This window comes from Eubalaena glacialis, chromosome 7 (assembly GCF_028564815.1).
Source record: "Eubalaena glacialis isolate mEubGla1 chromosome 7, mEubGla1.1.hap2.+ XY, whole genome shotgun sequence".
In the NCBI taxonomy this organism is placed as follows: Eukaryota; Metazoa; Chordata; class Mammalia; order Artiodactyla; family Balaenidae; genus Eubalaena; species Eubalaena glacialis.
In genome coordinates, this window is record NC_083722.1 from 87,453,110 (window position 1) to 87,480,501 (window position 27,392).

A 27,392-nucleotide genomic window follows, 5' to 3' on the forward strand; every position below is an offset into this window, starting at 1 on the left:
GCTATTGACATGGGCAGATGCTTCTGCTATAACATGAAGCGGAAAAACAAAACCAGTATAAGCTGTGGGCTTTAACTAGTCTTAAAACGCATGCGTCGAGAAAATGGAAAGAAACACATAAAAACCTTAAAATGGATTGACGGTGAAATAAGTTTTTCTTTTTGCCTTTTAAATGTATTTCCTATAATATATATTTATTTTATAGTCAGAAATGTAAACTTATTTATCTAGATAGAGAATTGTGCCCTTGTTGCCTGAAATATTCTAACATCAAATCTGGATCAGGTGTAGCAAGGAGCTGTTTATCTCCCCTCCCCTTGGCCTATATGCGCTTGTCTTCTGTATTTTGGCCTTTACATTTTTTTCTTATCTAGGTCTGTGACTGTTAAGCCAGGTGAAGCCTCCGATGCCCTGTTCCTACATAGCTGCAGCAAACCTTAGGGATCTATCCACACAGTACTTTCTAAGATAGGGAAGAAGAACACAACATCTCAGCACGGCCTCACCCAGGTGCATATTTCTATCAGGTACTTACTAGAAACAATTCTGAGTATTGCAACAGGGCTAAAATCTCCCTGAACGACAGCCAACACTTAGACGCTCCATCAAAGCATCCTCCTAATCAGAAGTCTACAAATAGTATTTTGAAAAAGACTGTGTAAAGTCACGTGTGGTGAGGGAGTGGATGGAGGTAACTAGAGAGACGATTCTCTCTCGGTAGTGGGATTATAGGAGACTTTTTTCTTTCTTCCCAATGCACATGCTTCTGTGGTCTACAAATTTTCTTGTATGAGCATGAAACTGACATACACAATCAGAAAAAATTAAATCAGGACTTCCCTGGTGGCGCAATGGGTAAGAATCCACCTGCCAATGCAGGGGACACGGGTTCAAGCCCTGGTCCGGGAAGATCCCACATACTGCAAAGCAACTAAGCCCGTGTGCCACAACTACTAAGCCTGTGGTCTAGAGCCTGTGAGCCACAACTGCTGAGCCCGCACACCACAACTACTGAGCCTGAGAGCTCTAGGGCCTTCATGCTGCAACTACTGAGCCTGCATGCTGCAACTACTGAAGCCTGCATGCCTAGAGCCTACGCTCCGCAACCAGAGAAGCCACTGCAATGAGAAGCCTGCGCACCGCAATGAAGAGTAGCCCCCGCGTGCCGCAACTAGAGAAAGCCCGCGCACAGCAACGAAGACCCAATGCAGCCAAAAAAATAAATAAATAAAATTAAAAAAATTTTTAAAAAGGAAAAATTAAATCAGAAGAAAACGGGAATAAAAAGACAGTGTTGACAGGCTAAATATTTCACAGGGCATTAAATCATCTTACATTTATAAATATATTCTTTTTTTTTTAATTTTTTTATTTTATTTATTTATTTATTTTATTTTTGGCTGTGTTGGGTCTTCGTTTCTGTGCGAGGGCTTTCTCTAGTTGCGGCGAGTGGAGGCCGCTCTTCATTGCGGTGCGCGGGTCTCTCACTGTCACGGCCTCTCTTGTTGCGGAGCACAGGCTCCAGACGTGCAGGCTCAGCAGTTGTGGCTCACAGGCCCAGTTGCTCCGCGGCATGTGGGATCTTCCCGGACCAGGGCTCGAACCCGTGTCCCCTGCATTGGCAGGCAGATTCTCAACCACTGCGCCACCAGGGAAGTCCCAACACCTTTTAATTTACCGGAGGTGCACTCGAAGAACCAGCATGTACTGAGGAAGGTGAGTGGACATCCTTCCCCCTTGACTACCTTTGTTTCTGCTTCTTCCCCAGCCTCTCTGCACCCCCTGCTCACCTCTCAAGGCTGCCCTTTTCCTTCCAGCTCTCAAGTCGTTGTTGTATCATTTTCCTGCAGCGCCTTCTGTCACATGAATAGGAACCATGAAAAGGAGAGCGAAGGGAGCTTCCTGGTACCCATTTCCCCTGCTGCCGTAGTCTGTGCTTGAGAAGCATCCTGCAAATGAGGATACTGGTTTGACACAAGGAGCTGGTATTTCTCCTCAATCCTAACTCAGAAATAAATTCTAACTCCAGCCCCTACCCTCCTATTTAATGGCCTCTTTGTCTCACCAAGACACAGGATTACTCAGTGGTTCTCAACCTTTGTAGGCTTATACTTTCTGATGGTAGACTCTTGGAGGGCTCACTTGAAGGAATTAAAACACTCAAGACAAGACTAAATGGGTCAGCAATCAGGACAAAGCAATTGCTCCAATAAGGTAAGGACTGCAGCTGTCTTTTTTACTTCCTCTTTAGCACTAACCAGCTTGGATGGAACTGTGTGTCTCAAACTTGGCTGAACGCTAGGAATGACCTGGGGAACCCTTAAGAATCCCAACTCCCAGGCCACACCCCAGGCCAATTAAATCAGAATCTCCAGGGGTGTGGCCCAGGCATCAGCATTTTACGAACTCACCCTGTGATTCCTACGCGCAGTCGCGAAGCAGAACCATTGACCCTGGGAATCTTTAGGCAAAGGTTTCTCACAGGCAGTTTCTTTGGCTGTGATTTGCACCTGCTATGCTTTCTTCTTCCTTCCAGAAGCTGTGCCCAGCTCTGCACCCCTCGGAATAAACTGCTCAACATCCAGGTAACAGGTGATACCATATACCTAAAGAAGGCGGGTCTGGGTGTCTGGAGGGCCTCGTGTTTGCTATGCTTGGGTAAAGGCAGCCAGGCGTGGAGCAGATAGGACAGAGCCAAACTCTGCTCCAGAGGAGTAAAAGATTGGGAGGGGGCTAGGGGTTTGTGATGGAGGAGTGTCTCCTTATTGGCTGTGTGTGCAGGCTTTCAGTGGGAGAGATATACCTAACGGGGATTGTTCAAGTGAAATGCTGTACGGTGTCTGATGTGGTTCCCACCCCAAGACATAAGGAATCTTCCATAAAACCACAATATTCGCAGATACTTGGCATGCTTAGATCCCGGAAGGGGGCTGAGCTTTGTGTCAAGGCTGGCAAAGAGCCAACTCTGAGCTAACTTCTGGTGACAAGAAGGCAGCCTAAACCTGGGCTTCAAGAGTCAAAACTCAATCACAGCAGCACTGATTATGTTCATGGGTCAGAGTGCACTGGAGCACATGTGCTGGGCTCAAGGCACCCTGATGGAGACCCACTGGATTGAGGCCTGGGTAAGGCTACCAGCCAAGGTGGCTCCTGTGCTCCAATGAGAATTAGCCTCTGTGAACACAGAGGACAATCAAATCCACAATGTTCATGAAAGAAAAAGTGTCCGATTCCAGAAAAAAGTGGCATAGATTTCACATCTCCCATTTACCGTTGGCTTCTCAACAGGAAAACAAATTTCTTCAAAGGCCCAGAGCTAAGTTATCATTTCAGAGACCCAGAGATCGAGTGTTCTTGACCCATCAAATGGATCAGATTTTTCAAGGTATCAACCAATTGGCTTGCTCTTACCTGCCATTTTCATGAGGCATTTTTCCCCTAAAACCAAACCTGATCTACTATCTTGATAAGCCACTTTCCTGATTCTTTCCAGCTGGGAAAGTTGCCTCTTTTGTCTAGGCCAGCAGTTCTCAACGCTGGCTGCACACAGGAATAGCCTGAGGGGTTATCTGCTTTAATATGTCACGTCTGGCCCCATCCCAGTCAATTAAATACGTATTCCTGGGGTGAGACTTAAAAATGGAGTTTTAAAGCTCTCCAGGTGAGTTTAAAGTCCAGTCAGGGTTTAAAACCTCAAATCCATCTCTTTTTCCATGATTTCTTACCTCATCTGCGTAGATTCCCCTTCCGTCTGCCGACTCTGCATCGTCCTTATCCTCCACTCCCCCCCACCTCCCTACTCAAAGTAGACAGTACATCTCTTCTACGTGGGTGAAAGAGGAGGGAAACACAGGTTAGGTCCACACCTCTGATTCCTTGTTCTTCAAAGGTGATGTCAGCAACCAGCAGCCTTGAAATTACTACCTGGAAGCTCACTTAAATTACATAATCCTGCTAAATCAGAATCTGCATTTAAACAAAATTCCCCAAGTGGTATGAGTACACATTGGAGTTTGAGAAGCAGTGTTTTAATTAACACATAAGCCCACATCCTCATCCACAGGACCACCCTGAAGGCCTTCCTTGATGCACCAGGATTGGAATTCTACGCTCCAAACCTTCAGTTCCCCAAGACACTGATTCTGTATGAAGCCCTGTCCTAAATGCTGCCATAGACACCGGTTCATTTTATCCTTGCGGCAGCTCTGTGACGTCAGTTTATTATTACCCCTAAATGAAAGAAAACAATGTTCAGAGAAGTGACATGATTTGTCCAAGTTAGTAAGTGACAGACTTGAGATTTTGGTAGAGGTCTGTTTGATTCCAAAGTTGGTTCTCTTTACAGTAAAACAGGTGTCAAGGTGCTTCTCCCAGAAACGGGCAGGCACACAGAGCAGATGAGATGGCTCCTGCCATCCTAGCCCTTCTGGCTTTGCACGGAAGCTTCCTAGATCCTCTCTCTGATGATACCAGAGAAGGTGAGATCAGCTGTCCTACTTCCAGCGGTGTGTCACTGTCTCACCTTGGAAATGACCGAAAGGAGTGTTAGAATGGTGTTCACGGCACTGCTGAGAATCCTCCAGAGAGCACGGTCTGTTTGGCCCCTTCCTGGTGGAATTCTCCTGGATATGGAGTTCATTTCCTCTCCAGCAGAGAATCGGATCTCTTGAGTATTAAAGCTTATACTTGTCTTTCGTTTTCTCTTCTTCAAGCCAAAAAATCATCAAACCAGATGGCCCTTTCTCTGTCGTGAATAGGACATGTACAGTTTAAAGCAGTTGTAAAAAACGATTGGAACTTAGTTTTGAACAGAACCGAACCTTCCTACTTAGCTTATAGCTGGGGTCAGTATGGCCAAGCCGCTAAGTAAAACTACTTACTCTCTGGCCCACAAAGCCACCGCTTTCATCTTTTAAGCAGGATAATCAATGCCACAGACTAGGTTGAAAACTAGATCTCAGCAGAGGCCCCCGGCATTCCTTGAGCTTGTAAAATGAATGAGTAGACTGAATTGTCCTTTCTTCATAAAGGTGGCTGCCAAGACATGTGTCTGTATTAGTCATGGCGGCCCAGCTGGTCAAACAGTCACTCTCACACGCCAATCCAAAGAGCTGTTAATTTCTTGCTCACATCACAGTCCGAGGCCAGGGGAAGGGGTGGGGGCAGGGGTGGGGGAGGGGCTATGCTCGGCTCCACCCAGACATGCAGGCCTAGGCTTCTCCAAACATCTGCATCTGCCATCTTCCAGAAGTACACTGTCCAATACAGCAAGTCACTAGTCGTATGTGCTATTTAAATGAAAAGTAAAAATTCACTTCCTCAGTTGCACTAGCCACATTCCCAGTTCTCGATAGCCAGGAAAGACTAGAAGCTACTGTACTGGTGCAGAATAGAAGACTTCCATCGTTCCAGAAAGTTCTATTGGACAGCTTGCTCTAAACTTCAGGGTCCTTCACTGGATTGTCTGCATCTGGCCTGCAGGAAGGAAGAGGAGAGAGGATGGAGGGTCAGAGAGGAGGATTCGAATCAGGTGTGGGAATCACAGACCTATTTCCCCTCAATTCCACCTGTAAAAACACAAGACCGGGCCCACCTTATGGCAGGGGCACTGGGAAGTGACAAGCAGCCCAGGAAGAAGCACAGAATCATAGACATGGGTGAGGCCTTGGGCATCCTGGTCCTGGTAGCCTTCTCAGATGTGCAATACTCCATTCCTTGTGTTTCTAGTAGAATTAGCCAAGCTTCGAAGGAACATTGCCTTATTCTCAATTGCTGTAGATGTTAATTCTTGGTGAAAGACATGGAAAATTAAGATGTCGGTGAGGGTTGACTCTTAGGTACAGGAAATCTTTGACAACAGTCAGCCACTTCACCTGATAGAGAAGGCCTCATGACATGCATGTCTTCAATGGCAGACCATGTGGAAAAGACACTGTTTTTTTTACTCTGAATTGGGGTTGGCAAATGTATTCTGTAAAGAGCCAGACAGCAAATATTTTGGGCTCTGCAGGTCATGCAGTCCCTATCACAACAACTCAATTCTATAATTGCAGTGCAAAAGCAGTCAGAGATGAATGAATGTGACTGAGTTTTACTAAAGCTTTAATGTTTTTTTTAAAAAAGGTGGTAGGTCAAATTTGGCCTTCAAACTTAGTTTGCTGACCTCTGCCCTGAGTCTTTCACCAGGTCCTCTTCACTTTCTAGCAAAATAACCCTTTCTTCTGTCCATCCCCTCCTAAAAGGATGGTTAAAAGAAAAATGGAAATAGTGATGCATGCCTAGAACCAGCTCTCTGCTGTGCTAAGCACTTTACATGAGTTAGCTGAAGTTCATTTAATTCTCACAACCCTTTAAGTTAGATTTTGTGATGGCCCCATTTTACAGATGAGAAAGCTGAGGCACAGAGATGAAGTGACTTGCCCAGTATCACACAGCAGGTAAAGGACAGAACTGGGATCAAAAGCCAGGTTTGGCTGATGCAGAAGCTGAGATTCTAAATTCATGGCGTATACTTCACTGTAAGTCATTGGGGTGCAGAGTATTATTGTTTACTATCCCCCAACATGCTAATCAGGGAAGAACTTAGCTACAGACAATACTAAAGAGGAGGAATTACATCCAGAGACGGAAAAACAAATTTATAGACATCAGTTGGTAGTCGGTGGGGATTTATTTATGAATACCTATGATGCCTGGGGGGAGGAGGCTAGAAGAATGAGGAGGAGCTATGTAAGCTATGTAGGGGTCCAAGGTCTTGCCATGGCAGATGAAGAAAATCACTACTGTGATGAACACATGGCTTATTAATGTGCCACGGTGCCCAACTTTAGCCCTCCCCCATCACAAGTGATAAAGAGAATTTTATCTTTGATGTTATCTTTGCCTTTCTCCAGCTCCTGGCTTGAACAAAAAAAGCAATATCATGGAACTGGGTACAGAGAAATAGGCCCAGGTGGAATGGAAGAAAGGAGGAAAGATTTTTGTTAGACATTTCCTGGGCTCGCCTTTGTTGTGGAAAGTCTGGGTAGTGGACAAACCAGAGAGACAAGAAGAGCATCCAGAGGGATAAAAATCAATCTATGTACTGAATTGCTGAGAATGGAAAAAGAAAATAGCCTGCAGAGGCATGTAGGCTGATCTTGGGGAGATTTAGGGTTGGGACAGTGAATGAGAGTTCTGGTATAACTGAGGAGTATAAGAGAATCAAGAAGGAAAGGGAAAAGGATTTTGAGAAATGTTACCATGGATCATGAATTGTACCCCTGACAACATTCTTTGGGAGTTGCAGGTGAAGCCCTAAATTATCATTATTATTATTTTTGCTCTTGAAGATGTGGCCCTATGCAGAGATTGGGCCATGTGGGACCATGGAATTTTTATTTGGTTACACATGCAAAGTGACTCCACTTTTTTTTTTTTTTTAACCTCTGAAATGGTTGGAATTATCCAAGTTATATGCAAAAGGGAATTATAACAGGCATAGCTGTCCAAGAGTGGAATGGAATAGCTTATGAGGTGGAAAATTCTCTTTCTCCAGAAGTGTTCATGTAACCATCTATTGTGAGGTTGAAGGGAGAAATTCATGAGTCATGGGGAAAAAGGGTTCTCCAACCTGATCAAATATCAAAAGAACCAGAGCTTTCACAATCCATAGGCCCAGGCCCCTTCTTTTTCTTTAATGGTATGGGACCCTAACTTTTTATAAAGTTTCTCTAGGGGATTCAGAGGTCTGGGAACCAATGATGTCAAGAGTTGGTCAAGGTGACCACTACTGCCTCTTCCAAGTTTGACATGACAGCATCAGCCTCCGCAAACCTCTCCTTCATAAAAGTATACAATGTATATTCTAGAGATTATTTAGCCAATCAAAGCACATTCTATTAAAAAGGAAGTGTGTCCAAAGGATCTCTCAAATAAATACAGAGAACTAGAAGGCACAAAGTCACTAAGAAGTTACATCCTACTTCTTTTTAGATCTGCTTGGATGTTACTTTAGTCTATGTATTTATTTTCATACCCTTTATCCAGGTCTGGGGGGCACCATCCTTTCGCTGAATTCACTCCAAAAACCCCTTTCATGGGAAAAGAAAGATGGACAAAAAAGAGAAAAGAGATTCTCAGGCCTGGCACAAAAATTCTTCTAGAAGTCCAGGTAATCATGGCTGAGAGTTGTATCTGGAAAATGGCAAGTAAATGAAATTTTTATAAACACAGTCCCACATGAAAAGCTGTAAGAGAGCTCCTTATGGCAAAGGCTAAGTTAGAAGAATTTTTCTGTAAACTGAGTGTGTATATCAAGGTTTGGGTTTTTAAGGATTTTCTCCTAATTGCAAAAATAATATATATACTTATTGCAGAAAACATAAAACATTTAGAAAAACAGAAGAAAAAATCTCAAATAGTCTCAATTCCATGGAATCTCAATTCCATGACCAAGAGATATTTTAAACATCTTAGAGCATATGTTTCCAAATGAACACAGATGCATATACATATATATGAATATATATGTACATGTGATAAATTGTTTTCAAAAAGTTGGAATCAAACTGTACATATTTCTTTAACATGCTTTTTTCCACTTCATCTATCCTGAGCATTTTCTCACATTGCAAATATTGTTCCATAGCCAAGTTTCCAAAGGCTACAGAGAATCCTGTTAAATCCTGCTGCTGGCCACTGAGGTTGTTTCCAATTTTGATGTGATAAATAATGCTACCTGTCCACATTAATGTTATTTTAAATCAAGACACACAGATGTAAGAAGTGATGCCAAGTAAAAGAGTGACATTGCTCAACGTTGTTTTATTTATCCTAAAACACTGAAGCAATGCTTTGGGAAAGGGTTGACTGGTTCAAGTGTGCAAACACACCTCCCTCCTCCTGGGGAGCTGGTGGGATGCTGGGCCAGACAAGCAGATCCCCTCAGGTTCGCCAATGCCCTGTTTGACACTCTGGCTCCCGGACTTAGAAAACCTCTCTCAGTTTCTCCAATAATACTACTACTACAGGGACATAAGAGGGAAAAAAAGTGGGTGGCTTCTGTTTGGGGCTGAACTGTGGCTCCTGAAAATCCATAGATTGAAGCTCTAACCCCCCGCACCTCAGAAGGTGACTGTATTTGGAGATCGGATCTTTAAAGATGTCATTAAGATAAGATGAGGTCAGATAAGGGATTAATATCTAACATATATAAACAGGTCATACAACTCAGCATCAAAGAAACAAACAACCAGATTAAAAAATGGGCAGAAGAACTGAATAGACATTTTTCCAAAGAGGAAATGCAGATGGCCAACAGGCACATGAAAAGATGCTCAACTTCGCTAGTCATCAGGGAAATGCAAATCAAAACCACAATGATATATCACCTCACCGCTGTCAGAATGGCCACCATCAAAAAGAACACAAATAACAAATGCTGCTGAGGATGTGGAGAAAAGGGAACACTTGTACACTGCTGGTGGGAATGTAAATTGGTGCAGCCACTGTGGAAAACAGTATGGAGGTTTCTAAAAAAAACTGAAAATAGAACTACCATATGATGCAGCAATTCTACTCTGGTTATATATTCCAAAAACACTAATTCAAAAAGATACACACCCCAACGTTCATAGCAGCATTATTTACAAGAGCCACGACATGGAAACAACCTAAGTTTCCATCAACAGATGAATGGATAAAGAAGATGAGGTGTATATATATATATATATACACATATACACACACACACATATACATACACACACACACAATGGAATACTGCTCAGCCGTAAAAAAAAAAATGAAATTTTTCCATTTGCAGCAACATGGAGGGTATTATGCTAAGTGAAATAAGTCGGACAGAGTAAGATAAATACTGTATGATATCACGTATATGTGGAATCTAAAAAATACAACAAACTAGTGAATATAACATAAAAGAAGCCGACTCACAGATATAGAGAACAAGCTAGCAGTTACCAGTGGGGGGCAGGGAGGGGCAGTATAAGGGTGGAGGAGTGGGAGATACGAACTACTGGGTGTAAGATAGGCTCAAGGATAGGCACAACAAGGGGAAGAGAGCCAAAATTTGTAATAACTGTAAATGGAAAGTAACCTTCAAAAATTACATAAAAATTAAAAAAAAAAGATAAAATGAGGTCTCATGGGTGGGCTTTAATCCAATATGACTGTGTCCTTTTAAGAAGAGGAGATTAGTACACAGACACACAGAGGGAACATCATGGGAAGACACAGGGAGAAGACAGTCAGTCATCACATGCCAGGAGAGACACTTCAGAAGAAACCAATCTTGCTGACACCTTGATCTCAGACTTCCAGCCTCCAGAATCGTGAGAGAATGAATTTCTGATGTTTAAGCCACCCAGTTTGTGGTGCTTTGTTATGGCAGCTCCAGCAAACAAATACAGCTCCCTAACTCTTCTTAAGAGAAATTCTGTGAAAACGATTTTTTCCTTATAAAAATAACAAACACCCCCCTTTTATTCCAGGGGAGTCAACCCCTTAAGAGCAGGCAGCTGTAGAGTCAGAGAAATGAGACTGATTTGGAGACACAGGACTCAGGAGCTAAGTGACCTCCAGTATAACCTTGACGTATGTGGCTCTCAGCATCCTTATATTGAAAATAAAGATCCTAACTCCTGTGATAAGTTAACACCCACCTCTGGGCAGACACTGAGGATGACAAATGTGAAAATCACCTAGCACAGGATGTAGGAGCACTGGATGAACACTATTAGCCCGTGGCCTGGGCGAGCTCATCTCCATCGCATCACATAAAGTGGGTCATGAGCAACCATACAATTTTTAAAAAGAAAACTAAGCGCTCAGAGCTTTTTGCTTTAAGGCAGACTTGCTTTGTTTAGCCCACACAATGCTTTTTAAAACTTCAAATTGGTTGTCAATATTTTAAAAATAGGAGGTGCTACATGGATTCTGGAGTTCTGCCTTTTTTGAAGAATCAAAAGATCTGGCAGTGCCGGGTCCTATTCTCTTATGGTCGTGTTCAGCCGGGGCCACCTAGCAACTGCCCAGATGTCTGGCTCACTATGGTCCCTGGGCACAGAACTCATCAGTGTCACCTGCCAGGCCCTGTAGTATTGAATTTGTAACCCAAGGCTTAATGTATAGACTAATTTTTATAAATAAAATACACACATATATATATACATACACACAGAGAACATGTGTGTGTGTGTTAAGTCACATACCTCATGACTTCATTATTTCAACACCTCTTCCTTTTAAAAACTCCACTTTGACTCAGGACACATATCTTTGATTCAACAAAACTGAAATCTAAAAACCCTATCACCCCATACATCCTGGAAATATGAGTGAAACTTTACAATTTCCCTAATCAGATCTATTATTTTATACATGAGGTCACACAGCTAGTTTACAGCCAGAAATTTAGCTTTGGAAGAGGGCTCACAAATTATCTAGTCTTTGTAAACCCTCACTTTGCTAGAAACCTCAGGGATTTAGGAAAGGTTTTTGTTATCTGATTCTATTTTTATGAGAAATAAAAGAGAAAGAAAGAAATGCAAACATTTAATTAGTCATGTTTCTTTCTTTCCCTCCCAGCAATCCCCAAGTATCACCAAGATGCTCCCAGGTATTCCTAAAACAGGTTCGCCTCCTCCCAGCCCTGTGAACCTCGGCGCTGTCTTGTATTAGTTGCTAGGTAACTGAAGAAGATTTATGCACATCTATCGTTAATTTCGAAGACAGTTTTCAGCTCTGCCATAAACAGCACGAGAAGCAGACACCACACTTGCCTAAGAGGGACTCCTCTCGCCTTCCCTGAGAAGAGGCATTCCAGGGCACGTCTGCAAGATCCAAAATATCCTGGTAAATGTCCAACTGTCTGCAAAAACAGTTCAGCAAATCTGAGACATCTGGGCCCACCTCCAGTGCCCTCTCGTGCCTCCAGTGCCAAATCCATCAGAAGTTTCATTCAAAGACCATCGTCTGCCCTCTTAGTTTGTCTGTGTGAAATCTAATCTTGTGCTTTTCTCCCCTGTCCTTCCCAGCAGCACCAATACTCAGTCTTGGAATGGAACACTTTGTATCCCAGAAGTATCTGCAAAATTATTTCTCAAGCCAGTGGTTTCATTACCTTTTTAAAGGCTCTTGTTTAGCACAAGTACCATTTATACTGGTTTGGATGACATGTACGGCTTTTATTGCCACTGCGTGGTAAGTGATGAGTGGACTCAGTTTATATGATGGCCCGCCCAAACCAAAGTTTTATAGAGAGATCATAGTTATAAGGATCTTGTACATTTGGGAAGCAGTTCATGTTTTACTAGGAGCTTCCCTGGGCATCCCACCATGGCATCCTTGTTGCAACTCCATGAGAGGCCTGGTTCATGGCATTGCCACTTCTGGCTTAGATGACTTCCAGGGTTCAAAAGTCGGCCAACTGATGGTCCAACTTTGTTGATTCCTAATTTCTCTTCCACATACGCTCCCAGGAGGTCTCTCTAAAACAGAAACCTGAACACGCCGATTTAAACCAGGCACTGACAATTCATCATTTACACGATCCAAGTTCACATTCCTTAGCATGAAGACAAGGGCATCCGTCATCTAGTCCCTCTCTCTTCATCTCGTCTCCCATCACACTCACCTGATGTTTTGTATCCCACCGGCACTGCCTTTGGTACAGTTCCCTGTACGTCACACTGTTTCTGACCCCGGGGCCTTGATCATAGTGTTTACTCTGCTTCCAAAGCAAACACTCCCAGCATCCAATTCCTACAGCATCTCCTCCAGGAAACATTCTCTGATGCCCCTTCTCCACCTCATCCTGGCTGAGTTAGATGCCCCTCCCCTGTGCTTCCAGAATACTCAATACGTAGCTCTCTCAGTGCATCTGTGGAACTGCTTTATAATGTTCTGTTCATCTGTCTCCCTCACTATATGCTTGAGTTTTTCCAAGGCAGTGTCTATATACCATCTACTTCCTTTTGGTATCCCCAGAGCCTAGCACAGTGTCTACCTTCATGATCCTCACTGTGTTGAAGGGAAGGCGTGAAGAAAAAAGGGAGAGAGATTGTAAGAGGGAGGCCAGTAGCACCATCAGCCTGCTTCACAGATAAGGCAACCCAGGCTCTGAGACCCCAGGCAACGCATTTAACAAGTAGAAGATCCGGAATGTGAACAGGGAGAAGGATCTCTAGAAATGATCCAACCCATCCTCTAATATAGTGGAATGAGCTCCTGCTTGATTACTTCCAAGGATGGGGGTCTCGTTGCCTCCCCTCTGTCAGCCATGCCCGCTGTCGGTCAGCTAGACTGTGAGACGGTTCTTTCTTGGGTGGTGCGGAAACCAGTTTCCCCATGATTCGCATCAGCCTGATTCTGCTTTGGTCTTCTGCTCTTAGACATTTCCTTTTGGCAGAGCAGAAAACTCAGCCTTCCCAGTGCGTGGATAAAGCACCCTCAAGTTGTTCCTGCCTCTCTCAATCATCATCAAAGATGCAAAAATAACCAGATTCCTGGCCTGAACGTACATGCTTTCCATGCGTTCTCTAATCCAAACCTCCCTGAAACACAGTGGGAAAACATGTCCAAGATCACACGGCTAGACAGCCACAAATCAGGCCTAGACCCCGAGGGATGCACTCCAACTTCATGGATTTAACTACCGCACAATACTCTTGCCTGGGTGAGCCCTTCAGCTCTCCGACAGTGAAAAGCTAAGCAGATGAAAGGTACATAATTCGCACACTCTCCCTGTTTTTTGTTTTTTTGGTTTTTTTCTTCCTCTAATACCAGCTTTATGGGGATCTCTCTCCTCTGAGGTTTGTTTTTAAAAATGAGTTTCTTTCTTATCCCTCCCTTCTCCCCAGCCCCAGGAAAGAGATCACTGGGTTGCCAGCTCTGCAAACGCCGTGTTATTCACGGGGTGCTGCACCAGGACAAGCCAACTCATTAGTTTCAAAGCCTCAAATTAATCTTACATTACTGTTCCCGAAGGTGAAAGGTCATTTTTTTATCTTCTTAGCTGTATCCCCCCCGCCGCCCCGGGGAAGAAACTGGATCTTTACGTGGGAAGAGACCCCTCCCTTACTGGACCAGCTGTTGATGTTTCTCTTCTTTGTTGTGAGTGAAATTGTACACAGAGAGGCGGGATTGTTTGAAAAACCCAGAGGTTGTTTTAAAAGTAGGAGAGTTTTGTAAATCATGGGGTGGAGACATGATGAAGAGGCTGGCACTGGGAGTGTTGAAAAAAGCTAGAGACATTTGGCTCTGCCAGAAGGAAGCCCATGTCAACTAGAAGGAAAGTCCCTTCTCTGCCCTCCAGTTTGGCAATCCCCCTCTGGCACCCCCTAGTGGCAGAACCTAGCATGGCACCAGCTGGCTGGGAGAAAGGACAGTTCCGGCCACCAAACAATGGTGACTTTGAGGCTGACAGACGACAGTTTAATAATTGGCACCAGCCATCGTACCTAGAGCAAGGCTATGTGCTAAATGCGATCAGCCTGGTGTGCGGAGCTGCTGGTGGGATGCGAGTGCTGCACGTTCATGGAATTGTCCAAGCTCGGTCCTAATAACCTCCCAAGTCATGAGAGGAGCCGCCCCTACACAGAATGAGACGTGGTTCCCAGGTTGGGCTGCCCCAGTTACACTGAAATTCCTTCCGGGTAGCCCTGGCTGGATCAAAGCTGCATTGAGGAGGGGAAGAAAGCTGCATTGAACACTGCCTGCTCGTGCTCACAAGAGCTATTGTCTCATCCCTAATGGTGAAATCGGAGCGAATACATGGACCAGTGTTTGCTTTCCCTCACCCAGGCCTTCTCCCAGCATTCTCTCCCAGCCCCACAGGGAGATGTGGCATTTAAGGGAGGGTGCGGGGTGGAGTGTGGTGGGTGACCCCTGAGGAAGAGAGAAAAGGTACTTTCTCTTTATATCTCTAAGTGCTTCTACCTGACAGAAGCCCTGGAGAAAGCACAGGCTGTCGTGAAGCTGTGGGGTATGATACTGCCAGAATGAGACAGAAATTTGTCCTTTCCCGGTGTGCTGTCCATCAAAAGTTCCCCATGAATATCTTGGAGCCAAAAGTCATTCCTTAAAGATAGCAGCCACTAAACAGAGCAGGGAAAAGGTCAAGAGAGAAGGTGGGATTTGGAGGAAGCAAGCAAAATATAGCCACCTGAGTTTTTAATTCAACTTCATTTTAAATGATATTCAGCAAGAAGTTGAATGACCCCATGAAAAAGGGCAAAGGGGTTATATTTATTGCATGTGATGCTTCCAATTCAGTTTACTTCTCTCTCAAAGACAGAGAGGCAGCAGGGCGCGAACCCCACCAGAGATGAAAGCCCCAAGGGTGCAATTGAGGACTAGGGCTGGAAAGAAAGAACGGCTCTCAATCAGGTCCAGGTGTGGACCCAGCAATTATTCCGGCCACTACTTTTCACCTCCAAGTGGAGCTGCACGGTGGGGAAGGAGGGCGAGTTGCCAAGTAGTAATCTGCCAGTTGGCTGAAGCCACCTTACCCATTCCAGCCTGGAAAGGGATGGAAGTTAGGGACAAGGTCATGTTAATTTGGGTGGCTCATCAAACACTGTGTCGTGGGCCTCCCTACCTGGCCAATTGATGGCTGGTTCTTAGCTCCGGTTGAGCTCCACCCTACACAGATAGGTGTAGACATGAACAAGCCTGGTTCCTGGCTTAACATGGAGCCAAGGATACAGGTTTCTACATCCTCTTCAGGGATGGGGTATTGAGAGTCAGTCACCCTGCCTGCTCAGCATCCTTTCTACCTTCTTCTGGTAAGAGCAGCATGATTCTCCTGTGGGAGATCACTGCTTCTTCACTTTCAGCAATTATGTCTTGGTTCTAGATTCTTCTCTTTCCCCCTCACCCCAGCTCTAGGAAGAGACCTAAGTCTGGCCAATTGAAATCAATCTTGGGATTTTTGTCGGAACCATCAGGAAGGAAAAGTTCTCTTCTAGGAGCGGTGGTTGGGAGACTAGCTTGTGCATCCCTCACCTATGGCCACGAGGCTACATCACAGACCCTCCCACAGCTCAGGGGCACACGACAGTAAGCACTGATGTCACACTGACAGCTCTGTGGATTCGCTGGCACGCTTCTGCCTCTGGCTCACATCTGTGGTCAGCGGGGCAGCTCTGCTCTAAATCTCTTTTTTCCCTCCAGGACCAGCAGGCTACCTGCGGCATATTCTCACGCTGATTCCAGAAGCATAAGAGCAGGCAATTCTTCTTAAGGGCGAGGCTCAAAACCGGCACACTGTCATTTCCAACCATATTCTTTTGGCCAAAAGAGGTTACATGGTCACGCCCAACATCGGGGGTGGATGCAAAGTCACCGGCTGAGGGTAGGCATGCAGGAAGGGTGCCGAATTGGGAGCCTTCGTGCAATCACGTGGTGTAAGCCACCTTCCCTGGTGGCCGCTTTACCACCTGATGGGACAAGTCTGCCTGAATGAAGCCACCAGAAAAGAGAGCAAAGGCAAGAGTTGGAGACATAAATGTGATAATATCGTTGGAGTCCCTGAATCCTGCTGTGTCCTGACTTTTCACTTACTTTAATTGTTTAAGTCCGTTTCAATTGGGTTTCTGTCGTTTGCAACAAAAAGACACCTGACTGATCTGTATCAGTCAGGACACTTGGGAAGTCTACAGTGTCAAGCCAGAGAGAGGAGAGGCAGGATCCAAAGAGAAGGCAAGATAGAGCAAGCGGGTTCTAGAAGCTGAGCCCAGAATGGCTGCCAGAGGCCACTGGGCTTGGATCGTGAAGCATCTCACGAGATGCCCACAGAAGGCCAGTGGGAGCGCTAGAGGACACTGCCATTTGATCACTGTGGACCAAAGGACTCCATGGGCTCTTGTTTCTCCAGCATCCGAGAGAAACAGATGAAGCCGATCAGAGGAGGCCCTGCTGACTCAGCCGCGCTGCCCCTCCCCCGCAAAGGAAAAACAACTTAAGTTCTGGGAAAGTACCACCAGGACTTCTAGGGTTGTAGGTACTAGACAAAGTCCTTGAACCTGTGATTCTAAAAAAGGAACCAAAGATTTGAGAGGAGCAAATGAGACCCTTGGCCTAAGAGGAAGGATCACACGGACGCTCATATCTAAACAGTCTTAGCAACAACATTAACTACAGACAGTACTACTTATTGAAAATGAGCCACACGCCAAGCACAGGGCTAAGGAATTGTCATGTATTAGGACATCTAATCCTGTCAAGAAACCCGAAAGAGGTCGGTATTTTATCGCCATTTGACAAACAAGGAAGATGGAGTTAGAGAGGTTCCATCCCTGTCCAAGGTCCTCGGGCTGAACCTCTGTCCTGCCCCAGAGCCCCTGAAGTTTAGACCAGGCTGCGAGCCTCCCTCACTAAGATTTTCTTTGTTCTTTCTGACCTCAGAGCCCGCAGGGACCTTTTAATGAATACTTCCTTCCCTTGCCTTTTTATAGCCTACTGTTCTTTGAAATGGGGGTCCAACATCAGACTGGAGAGAAAAATACCCTCTCTGTCAAAAACTTTGCTAGAGTCTCACTGTGGAGGGCAGTTGTGGTTTCCTGCCCACACCCAGCCCCTCTTCCTCCGGTTAAGAGCACCCAGGTTTCCTTTGGGGAATCATCTCCTCCCATCCCTCAGTTCAGGTGACTGAGGGGGGCCTGGACCCACACAGGTGACGCTGCACCCCTGCTCCCCACTCCAGGGCTGGGCATCTGAGCCTCAGCTCCCCACTGGTGCAGTCCATGACGTGAGTCAGAGAGGTACATGATATGCTGGGGCCAGAGTCTACTAGCTGGGCGACCTTGGGCCACTTACCTAAGCACTTCTGTGCCTCAGTCTTTCCGTCTGTAAAATGGGATGATAATAATACCCTCCCCCCAACCTCTGTAGGGTTGTCATGAGGAAGCGTTAAAATGATGCATGTAAAGAACGCTTTACACGCCCTCAGCAAGATACAGCCGGGATGACTGCTAATCCAGGCATGGGCACACTACCTGTCCAGGCTGATGGGAATCTTTGCTAGGATTTTATTGGAAGTACTGAGCAAGCGGCATTCCCCACCCCGTCCCTCCTTCCTCCTTCTCTCTCTCTCTCTGGTGGGGATATTAGGCAGTGGGCTGTGGACCTGGAACAGATAGTGGGAAGGAGAGTGGAGAGGTGCAGAGACAGATTTTTCTCAGCATTGTTCAGGGACCTGGGTCTGGCTGTGCTTGCGGTCACCACTTCCCTGGACTTGGAGGTAGCATGTGCCAATGATTCCCTTTGTGGGGAAAACCAGTTTTTGATGGAGTTGGGGTGGGAACGGGTCAGCAGAGTGGAAAGGGTAAGGACTGTTGCAATATGTTCAGACTTCAGCATCTTCTGACTTTTCTCTCCTCTCTTAACCCACGAGACACACAGAGTAGTAAACTAGGACAGGGGAGGAAAAATATAGAACTTTTATGGTATTTAATCTCTCCTTCCCTCCCGCTCTCAAGTCAAGCCAAAGAACACAGTCACTTTGGTACAACACATAGCCCGGTACGCATCTCAGCTCAGCCATTCCCCAATTATGAAAACATGGACAATTTTTGCAAAGCCCTGGTTCAACCCTACGAAATGATCATTTCTGCAGGTCAAGAAATGGTTGAATATTGACAGTTTCACATTGGTCAACCTAATAGTCCCCATCTTAATGGGGTTTTGCTAGGATTAAATAAGATGATACATGCGCACTTCTTAGCACGATGCCTGGCACTGAGGTACTGACTATTAAGTGTTAATTGCTACTACAACAGTGATGATGATGATGAAGAAACAGTCACAAATCAAAGGCAAGAGAAACAGCCTCAGCGAACAGCAGCAGTTTTCCAACTTGACTGAAAATTCTGCTTATTTTCCCCTAAATCTTGCTCTTTGGGATTTTTGCAATTTCCGTCTCCACCCGGACAGGGAGGCAAAAGGTTCACAAAATAAACCAGGACCCTTCAGGCCTTCTTTATTGAGAAGACCCCCTGGAAAGCTCAGGGTTGTGTGAAGTTCTGATGACTGGGAGGGAGAAGAGGACAGGGGAGGGAGGAGGGGCTGTTTGAGAATCGTCACTCATATTTTTAAATATCTTGACGTCAATAAAACAGTTTCCAGTTCAGTGACAACTGAGGCATTTGTTTTGATCGTGGGTTTCTCACCCACCAGCCGGTTATTCTGGTTAAAGCAGAGCATTTGTTTTCTGAAAGGTGACAATTTGATGCATAGTTGTTCTCATTTCCTGAGCCTTCCAGGTGCGGCCACCAGGTTATTTAGGCTCTGCCTCCCAGCTTGGGGCCTTTGGACACATTAGCCCCTGAATCCAAATGCTTTCCCCTCCTTCTGCACCTCATTCACTCGTACAGCACTCTCGCTTCAGTGCGACCTTGTGGTGTGTTTTTAGACACTCCAGATCCATCGGCCCTTTGTGATTTGCCCTCATATTACTTGCTAATTCCCAGTGGTCTTCGTCACTGGACACCAAGCTCCAGAGGACAGGCGCTGACTAGGTTGACTTTATTCTGCACTGTCCCCAGGACCTCGCCTGAGGCATGGCCCATGGTGGATACTCAGCAATATATGTTAAATTACAAATTCATCTTTCAGTAATTAATAATATTTCATTCAATAAATTCATTAATCAGTGACAGAGGCTTGGACCTTCCCCATGGGAAACAAGGTAAGTTTCTGAATTGGGATGCAGGGGATGGTAGCAAGGATGCCACCTGGTCCTCCGTCTGAGGGGAGAACAAGAGAAAGGGAAAATCCTTTGATTTGAACATATTCCAACTCGTGATATCTGGGAAAGGGGACTGAAAGACATTCCAGCATTGTGTAAAGTGTCCTACCCACGCAACAGAGACAAATGGGAACCAATCTTGAACTTCAGACATGACTAATAGCGTAGAATAAGCAAGTGTCAGTGATTCGTTTGAAGTGAACCATGATAATGCAGAACGGAGGAATTCTACATTAGAATTAGTTGGGGGTAAAGGTAAGGGACACTTCCTCCATCACCAGGAGATGGCGTCCTAATCACAGATCCGTGGGTAGGCCTGGGCTAGCGGCAGTGCTGGTATTTACACCCAGTTGGCCAGAGTTACTGGATTTTGCAAAAACGAACGACCATCACAGCAGATGTAGGGAGGGAACATTTTGTTTGGGCTACACTCACCAATCAAACTCTTAATTTATTTGCTGTCCATGGCTATCTCGCCTGCGAGACAGGGAGCCTCCCAAGGTCAGAAACTGGGCCTTGCCTTACTTTTCAATTTCTGTTATCTGGAAGCAATGTCTTTGGATGAACAAATGAATGATTCCTGTTACTGCCACATGGCCTCTCTCTCCCAATGAAACAAAGTACAACCTGAATCGACAGATCAAGATAATTCTCACTCCATAAAATCTCCATTATCGAGAAACACCCATTTACAGAATACTTACAATGTACTAAGCAGCATCCTGTACTTTGAAAGGCACACAGGGACTACAAGCTCAAAGAATTTAATTACCTGATTAGACAATAAGAAGTAAAAACTCTTTTGGATTCACATAACAGAAACTCACTCAATTTAACTCAACTAAGAAAAAAAGAAAAGAAAAGGTTATGGAATCCAAGTTTAGGCAACAGAGATTAGCCTGGTGACACAGGCATTAGAACCCAAAAACCAAGAACAGAGGTGACCGCACTGTCTCCCTCAGGCTGTTGCATCCACTTACTTATCTTGCATGTGACCCAAGATGGCGGCCAGCCCCAACTCTACATTATGACCTTGAAGGTCAAGTGCTCACCGTAACTGATTCATCATGGCTGTGGAAGGTGTAGATCACATGATTCGCTGCCTACCTACCTGGACTATGTGCAAGCTGCCCCCAGAAGGCATGGCAAACAGTACTGACATTTCAAATAAAGGCAAAACGATCCACAAACAGGAAAAGATAAGGTAGGAAGGGGCAAAGGGCACAGGGTATAGAAGTTGAAGCTTTGGTTTCTGCAAAAGGAAATGCAGCAGGGAGAAGAAGGTCTCAAATTCCCAACCTCAGTTGTAATAAGGAGTTCTTCTCTCCCACAAGTCCTGGCTGTGAGTAATCAAGGAGAAAATGGTCTGTGAGAAAAACACACAACAATGTTACTTACCTTCTATGTGTATATATGTACGTAGGAAAATGCAAAGTACAAGCTCAGGAAAGATAGACCCCCAAACCTGGAACCGCCAGTAAAGAGGGTCAGCATCACGATTAAGAGTGGTGGTCCACGTCAGACCTACTAGAGAATGGACTTGAGGACACGGGGAGGGGGAAGGGTAAGCTGTGACAAAGTGAGAGAGTGGCATGGACTTATATACACTACCAAATGTAAAATAGATAACGAGTGGAAAGCAGCCGCATAGCACAGGGAGATCAGCTCGGTGCTTTGTGACCACCTAGAGGGGTGGGATAGGGAGGGTGGGAGGGAGGGAGATGCAAGAGGGAAGACATATGGGGATATATGTATATGTATAACTGATTCACTTTGTTATAAAGCAGAAATGAACACACCATTGTAAAGCAATTATACTCCAATAAAGACGTTAAAAAAAAAAAAAAAGAGTGGTGGTCCAAGGGAACTTTAGCCTCATCTATGATGTATTAAGTTTTTTAAAAAGGAGAATGGATTCATCTCTTACTTGGGTAATTAAAGTTTAATTGCTTAAATAAGAAACCTGGCTTAGAGCATGCTTCTCCAGGGAACTTCAAGAAGCTTAGCTGGCTGATTTCCCTGAGGCCAGGTCAGGGTCCAGCCTCCCACCCACCCACCCACCGTGTGGTCCCAGAATTTAAGAGGTGGGTTTGCCAACTTAATTACTAACTCAACTGAAAAAGTGACTTTCTGGAGAGTAGTATTAATTTTGATGTCAACATGTCAATTTCTTTTTTTAAAAGAAAGCATCTGGTTATGATCTTCCAACTATTGTTAAAGCAAAATTAGATGGGAAGACAAATGCGCACAACTTACTATTTTGGGAGACTCTTGAGAACATAAAAATATGAAATAAACAGAGCATCAAGAAAATGCGTTCATCTGTGGATGGGGTATAACTGCTTCCTCCACTCTTTCTTGGTGAATTTCAGGCACACACCTCCTTCCTAATCCTGTTCTTACAATTCTCAGGAGCTTAGGGGTGAAAAATCATACAACCAACACTTAAAAATCGTCAATGGATCAGACATGTAATGGAGAATTTATAGCCACAGATCTTCCTAAATCTCCGAGCTAACCATTGGTCTCAACTGCTTCCTCTACAACCTTGATCAAATCCACTGCATAAACCACAAAATACTTACATAGTCTTCATGTGTAAAGCACTTTGTACTTTTCTTTTCTCCCAGCCTGCTAGAACTGGTATCAAATTCTCCCTCCTGCTGGGTCCATATTGTTAAAAAAAAGATTCCCTGGCCTCTTTAGGCCTCCCTCCGAGGCATTCTGAATATCTCGTACTTAATAGGAGAAACTAAAAATAATATAATTCAAAGCTCCTTTTTGTTACTCTTTACCAGAAACTGGGAGGAATCAGCAAACTCAACTATAAGAATTAGGTTAACAGTGTGTTCTTTGACTATACTTGGTCCATGGAAATGAAGGATTTCTTTAAAGACCAGGAATCCAGAGGTCACCTAAAGATCATGGAGACTGCTGAGGAAGAAGTCATCTACGAGCTAGAAGGACAATGAAGACAGACCTGGGAAACCTAAGTTAAGAAACTGGAGGTTACAGAGTGGCCTGGACATAGGAATAATCACAGTCAGCAGATAGAGAGGAGCCTCCAACTGCAGACATCATCGTAAGATCTCCTTCAATTCTCATCATAACCCAGGCAGCATCCCCATTTTACAGATGAGAAAACCGGAGGCTAGAGAGGTAAGGTCACATAATCAGTAGGCAGAGGAGCTGGAATTTTAACACCAAGGCAGTCTGACTCTAGTATTTATATGCAGAACTGCTAGGAAGGAAGGAAGGGAGGGAGGGAAAGAGGGAGGGAGGGAGGGATGGTTAGTTTGAAAGAGACTAGAATTGAGAAATTCAGGCTTTGGAACAATCAGCAAACATCTTGAACCTAAGCAATGTTTGGAGGGGGAAATAAATTGAGGTTCACAGAGCAACCAGGAATATCAATCCAGCAAAACCAGACTGCACATATATGCCAAAGGAAGACATGTCAATCAGGGACCTAATGGAAACAGATGACACACTCAAAGTAGGATAATTGGAGGAAGGTTTATTTAGAAAGGGCCTATTTAAAGAGCTGCAGGCGCAAAGGACCATAAGGGCTAGTGCAATCAGCCAGGGCTGGGAGCAGCTAAGGGGTCATGTCCTCAGATCTGAAGGGACAGGGGAGGGAGCTGTTAGCAGAACTGACAGCGTTGCACAGAGGGGTTAGCCTGAGAGGAGCCAAGACCTTGGTCTAGAGAGCACACCTGGCCAAGGTGACCTTGAAAGGAAGGGCCAACAAAACCCCCCCACTCCTTCTCTGCTCCTTCCCTCCAGTCTCCCCTGGGCTCTGCAAGGGCAGACCCCACCTGAATGCCAAAGGGTAAGGGTGCCCTGTGACAGTCAGCCAGACTCCAGGCACAATGGAGGGGGTAGAGGAAACCACGATGCCCGCCTTGAGGATGAAGGCAGTGCTTTCACCAAAAGACAGTGCAGAGGAGTGGGTAGTTAAGGGCTGAGGGTTACGGACTGGCTCGTATGTGGAGTCATAACGTAGCATGAAAACCTACCCTCAGCCACTGGGTGGGAACTGCCATTTCCACAGCGGGTTGGCTAAGACCTGGGTGAAGCACTTCATGGTGGTGCAGGTTCTGGGAGCCCCAGGGATGTTTCCCTCCATGATACCACATAGCACAGGGCCTCACAGAGGGTGTACCGACACCTACTAGGGCTGCTGGAATGCTGGACGTGGGTACTCAGGAGAAGGACGGCCAACCTTCGGGCCAACGTACAGAGGTGAGAAGAGGGATGGATAAGGAGTCAGACCACTGATCCTTCCACCCCGCACTCAGAGGCACAATTAGGAGGGCATCTCTTTGTTCATATCTGGACCCCACTCCCAAGGGACTAAGGGACCTTGGTGATAGAGTTGGGAATGAGCCATGTTCAGAAAAATTTTTAAAAAAGGAACATGTCATTCAAGCAGAGGACTCTCTATGTTCTTAAGGGCCTGGACGTGTAGTGAAAGTAAAAGTAAAAAACCCAAATAAAACGCCTCTTTACACCGGGCTGTGTGTGGCTAGAACCGCAGCTCTTGTTCAAGAAGCTGGGCATCTAGTCAGGGCACCCAGAGCGTGCAAGTCTTCAGGACGGTGAGAAAGGAAGCAAGGATCTGCAGGGCGCTGAACGCAGGACAGCCAGCCCTGGGAGCAGGCAAGGCTGCCCCAATGACAGGGGCTTCGTGTTATTCTGGGTCACGGCCTGATGAGGGGACAGGCCAGCAGCCCACAGTGCCAGGCCAAGAGGAACACTACACTTCTCTGGAAGATACTGGAAATCAGGTGCCCATCAACTCAGGTTTCCTTATGCAACCGGCTGGAAGCAAGCTGCTCCTAATACAGCCCGAGTAGAAATTACCCTAAGGTGGAAACACACAACAGCGTCCATCAAGGCAGACCTGTCTCTGGAGGAAATCGATGCCACTACCCACTGTGAGCTGGAATTTCCAACCATTGAATTTCCAGATTTGCCAACTGACCGTTGCTTAAAAGCAAAGTCTAAATAGATGAAATTTTAGAACCGAGACATATGTGATGTAGTGCTGCTTCCTGGGGACCAGGTATTTTCTTATTTACATTTTAAACCTTTAAAAAAAACTTTTAAAGGAAGTTGTCTGGTTTATAAAATTGCAAGAGAAAATTAAAGAGAAGGGCATAGAAAAGGAAGCGGGATATCTTTAGTCAGTGAATGAATGAAGGGATTTTGTTTTGAACACACATTCCATGAACTAGAACATAAGCTTGTTCTTTACCCCCACTAAATACATGTTGAATAAATATTGAAAGAATTTTAGCATGAAAAAGTAAGAAAGTAACAGCCTGCCCCAGACAGCGCCCTGTGGGTAGTGAACCCTGACTGAGAGATTTTTCTTGGGGAAATATGAGCCTCTAGTCCGACAAATGAACAAAATGTGTCAAACGCAGAACATGGCTTTGCTGGTTGATTTTCCTGTCTTTTATGCTGACTTCGGACAAACTCAAGTTCATTGAGAATTTGCTCTATGCCAGGCTCTAAATGTTGAATATGGTTTATTTTATTTAATACCTAAGGGACTTTCAAGGATACACAGACTTTGATCTCAGACACGTGGTTATTTAAATTTCTTATAATTAAACAAAATTTAAAATTCAGCTCCTACATTTCAAATTAGTCATGTATCAAGTATGCAAGAGCCATACGTGGCTACAGATTACCACACTGCACGGCGCAGATACAGAACATTTCCATGATCACAGGAAGGACTGTTGGACAGCACAGTTCTAGACCCTTCAGAGCTGTTTCCACCTCCTCTGAAATCATTTTAGGCAGAAAAGCTGCCATTAATTGAACACCTCCTCTGGGCTGTACAAGGTTCTGGGTCAGTTATGTAAGATCATCTCACCCCATTTTAGAGATGAAAGATCTTGAACACAGACAGGCTAAGTAACTTTCTCACCATCACACAGCAAGTGAGTTGCAGAGCCATGGTTTGCTCATTCAGGTGATGCCACCTTCCAAGGGCATCCTCCGACCCCAAGTGTTAGTGAAAGCAGCACAAGGGATAAGAAAGAAATGCTGAGGATTCTGGCCCTCCTGACGGAGGAGTGGCCACACACCTTTGGGGTCAGATAGGCTAGATGACCAAGCCCAGTCTTGCCAGTGACTACCTGGGTGACAATGGCCAAGTCATTTATCCTAAGTATATGTAAAATGGGGGCTGCTTACAGCACCCACCTTGTAAAACTAAGAGGATTAAATGAGACGGTACACGGAAAGCACTTAGCACAGTATCTGGTACATAGAGGCCGTTTAATACATGCAGATACGATTATTATTTTCGGAGTAAATCCCTTTCTCCTAGTTGACTTGGAAACAGCAAGATTTGCCTCGCTCCCAGCAAAGCACATTTCCGAGTCTAGCACGCCCTCTGCTGGCCACTCCTGGATACATCACCCGGGCGGGTGTTGCCTGAAGGGGCCCTTCCTGAGTGTTCTGGGGCAACTTGACTCTAAAACAAGAACGTCCTACTTGAGCATTTGGGGAGAGGAGGGAGGAAGGGGGGAAGGTGAGGGGAAGAGGAGGATGGAGGAAGGGAGAGGGGTCTTTCCCATCCCATCTCCTCTTAGCACTCAGGAGAAACTCAGAGCTTTCTAACTTTGCTGCGATCTGATCTTCTTCGCTGCCTTAACTGCCAGGCAGATAGAGAAGATGCACCTCTTCACGTTCCTAGGCTCATCGTCCAGCCCCTGTTCCCAGGGGCTTCTGGCTACAGGCCACCTACAAGCACAGGGTCGTAACTACCACCATGGAGTTACCTTCAAGCTGATGCTAAACGTGAAGTCCCACCCCTGACCCCATATCCAATCCATCTAAAAGTCCCGTTGATTTTTTTTTCCTCTAAATATATTTAAAATCTGTTCCTGCCTCTCCACCTTCTCTGCCGTCCCCCCAGTCTAAGCGGCCACTTCGTTCACGTGGACCTCTGCATCAACCTCCTCTTCTCCCTCCAGTCTAGTCTTCACGGCCGCTAGAGCGGAGATGCCCGCCGCGGAGCTGCCGGGAACGCCCTGGGGAGTTTTAACAAACTACCGCCGCGCAGGTGCCAACCCGGACTCACGCAATCAGAGTCTCGCGGTGGGGGGGGTGGGGGGGGGTGGGGTGGGGGGGGGTGGGGGGGGTGGGGTGGGGGGGGTGGGGGGGGGTGGGGTGGGGTGGGGGGGGTGGGGTGGGGTGGGGTGGGGTGTTCAACATTCACAGATCTTGAAACGCCTGGATGTTGCGTGCAGCCAGGAACGAGAACCACGGGGCTTGCTGTCGGGACCGGCAGCAACAGCTTCCCCTGGAGGGCTTGGTAGACCACAGACGGCTGGGTCCCACCCCAGAGTTTCTGATTCAGCAGATTGGAGCTAGGCCTGAGAACTCCATGTCTCCCAAGTTCCCGGGTGATGTTGACATTGCTGGTCTGGGACCACACTGTGAGACAACTGCTGTAAGGATGTAACTCGGACCACAAAACCCCACTTAAATGGCTTTACGTGTGTATAGAAATCCACCTCCTATATACCCTGGCCCCCCACTCTCTCTGCTCCAGCTACACCGCCTCCTGTCTGCCTCTTGACCACTTAAAGACCTTGGCACTGCTGCTGTCTCTTCC

At 45.7% G+C, this 27,392-nt stretch overlaps 1 protein-coding gene across 1 annotated transcript in view; it reads right to left on the minus strand.

The window, feature by feature from the left end:
* Positions 1-4,031: 4,031 nt before the first annotated feature.
* Positions 4,032-27,392, minus strand: part of ADAMTS9 (ADAM metallopeptidase with thrombospondin type 1 motif 9) — a 221,351-nt gene continuing 197,990 nt past the window's right edge. Inside the window, exon 40 of the mRNA XM_061197111.1 lies at positions 4,032-5,475. The gene's annotated coding sequence lies outside the window, so the exon portion shown is untranslated. The remainder of the gene's footprint in view (positions 5,476-27,392) is intronic.